Below are 2,822 nucleotides of genomic sequence, written 5' to 3'. Positions count from 1 at the left end.
CTCATGAGGATTGAGCTGCCTTCCTCACTTTTTTTGTTGACCCTACACGACGCCTGCACCAGACGGCTGCCGACTACAGGGTCGGCATTCAAAAGCGCGACGTACTTCATCACCGTCAGCATCAATATCCAGCCTCACCTCGTTCCACACGTTCGTAGGTACCGATCCGCTTTCATAAGCTTTCAAATTCAAGTTTCTTCACTTGTACAATGCGAAGTTTTTCCATGCATACATTCAGAAACCATCAACATGCTGCTCAGCCTCTTCCTTATGCGTTTTGTGTGCTACTGTTATGCTGCCAGTCCTCAGTATTGTGCATTAGGCGATACCTGAAAAAAACTTGTCATCGTCTATGTATGTTGCTCTTGTGCACTGCCCTCCGAAGCGCGCGAGGTCAATTAATAAATAACCAGATAGGCTGCGATAACGCGACTAATATAGTACGATTCTTCTCCTCTACCCACGTTTTCAGTAGTTACCAGCTTAATCAGGAGCGGCAGTCGTGATCTGTGGATAATTAGAAAGAAATAGAATCGAAGTAAATAAATTCCTGCATTTATGCTGGCTCTAGCCTAAAATAGCCTTGGCTGGTGACAAGGATCGTGTCCACCCGTGCAGTCAATGAGAGTCTATCTGTATCGGTGTCCATAATGCTTGCTGCGAGGCTATGTAGTTGGCATTCCAAGATGACCAAATATCTCGCCCTGAGTTGTGTAAACAAATCATTTGTTGCGTTCGAGAACCTACAGACTGAGTAACGGAAGTACAAGTACATAGGCCAAGTAACACTTACTTTCAACTGACGCTTAATTATGCCCCATGGCTGTCTAGTTTCAAATTTATATTTAGTGTTAAATTTGTCCCTCATCGAGTAAAAAATATACAGAATGCAAATTCGCGCACAACAAAGTTTATATGGTAATCCTCTGAATTGGTTACTTGGGACGTAGCATCTTGCTTTAGCCCGCTCGGCATGCTTGTTCTTTTACATTCCGCATGTTCATACGCGCACATGCGCTAATTCGCATTTTTAATAGTATTGTCAGAGTCAAGGAACGAGGGTGTCACTTCTCTGAGCAAATGTTAAACTACCATCAATGTCCTGAACATTGTGATGCCGTATACGTGAAAACGTAAAGTGCAATGTACCTACGTATTGATTAACCATATACATATATATAGTTGTAGAAACTAACGGGCACACTGACGAAAATTGCATGTGTTACCGTTTTGGTCGTGCCATATATATATTGTTTGACGTGCATAAGGTGCGTATATTTTCATGCTGTCCACAGCATGATTTTAACACTGTACTACTGCTGTAAGTGGTGAACGTACCATATTCTTGTCCACCAGCCCTGGGCACTGCCAGAAGGTCAGTTTATCGTTACAGTTAAGCTCACTCTTTTCGTGTTACTTCTTCACCAGGACTGTAAATAGCGTTGCGAGAGCGTGGGCGTATGAGAAATTGATAACTGCACAAAAAGCATCGTGGGTTGGGAATGCGTGGGAAATGTGCCTAACTTCATATGCGGCTGTTCGTGTGAGAGTACTCTGGCAGCGCTAAAAGCGTCAAGTAAAAAAGCAACTGAGCGTTACTGCTAGCAAAATGCTAGCAAGGCTCCAATGCTGACAGTTAAGCCAGAATATCACTACCATATTCGGTTATTTCCATCATACGGATTTAAATATGTTTTTTCTCAAATGAAGCAGTGATTAGACATGACCGCACGAATGTGCCATAATGATTCATCGGTGATTCATCATTACGCGACTAGAATTAATGCTAGTAGCGGCAGGAAAACCACTTTAAGTGAAAATATTCGTGCTTGCTGCCCAGGCACTACCTTGTATGCATATTCAGAACCGATCACTATTGTCCCTTGGGAAAATATTGCTATGCAGTCCCAGTGGTGTCGCAGTAGCAATTTTACGGAAGCCCTGGCAAGATGCAAAAGGCATAAGTTCGCAGCTAGTCGTTGCGACATACTTTTATTTCCTTTTCAATAAATATATTCCTGGAGAATAAAATTTACACTTTTATTTTCAAGCAAGGGCTATTATTGCAATGTAATAAAAGCATTATTTGATAAGATTATTTTTCGCTTCCATCTGATGTGAATCAGTGAAAGTGGCGCCTGTATCCATGCTTCCATGTAAATAAACTCTATGCTGTCATATTTATGTTTCGACTGTTGTCTTGCAAGCTTCATTTTCACGTGTATGTAGGTTGCTGCTGGTATTACCGAGATTTTGGTAATCCCTAACGCGGCCGCGGCCGCGGTAGGGATTCCAGAGAGATATCGCGGCTGCAGCCTAGATATGGTGAACGTGTCGAAGTACCGTTCCGCAAAGTATATTTCTGAAATAGTCTGTTTTTTATGTATGTCAAATGTATTTCTCGAATTCGATTAAAAGTGGCTCAGGACCCTTTCTATGCCACCGCGCATTTAGTGACACCAGCCATATTGCAGGCTGAACAATTGATTCCTGCATTAGGTAAGGATCCCTGTTCCCCTATTTCATTTATTCATCGTCATATACGGTACTCGGCGGACCGAATACGGCGATAACGTGGTGCGGGGTTATCGTACCGCTGACTCGTACCGCTGACTCGTACCGCTGACAAAAGCCGAGAAGGAATGGCATTGAAAAAAAGAAGCGTTACATTATCCTGGCTCAGAGGCATTCCGTACAGCACAAATGTCGCGAAAAGGCATTTGGAACCGCTAGAGTCCAGAGTACGCGTTTATATAGGAACTACAAAACAAGGCACCGCACTTATTTAGCCTCATTCGTGGTTATGTAAAAAGGCCTGGCAA

This window comes from Dermacentor andersoni, chromosome 3 (assembly GCF_023375885.2).
Source record: "Dermacentor andersoni chromosome 3, qqDerAnde1_hic_scaffold, whole genome shotgun sequence".
Lineage (NCBI taxonomy): Eukaryota > Metazoa > Arthropoda > Arachnida > Ixodida > Ixodidae > Dermacentor > Dermacentor andersoni.
This window is presented reverse-complemented; position numbering follows the sequence as displayed.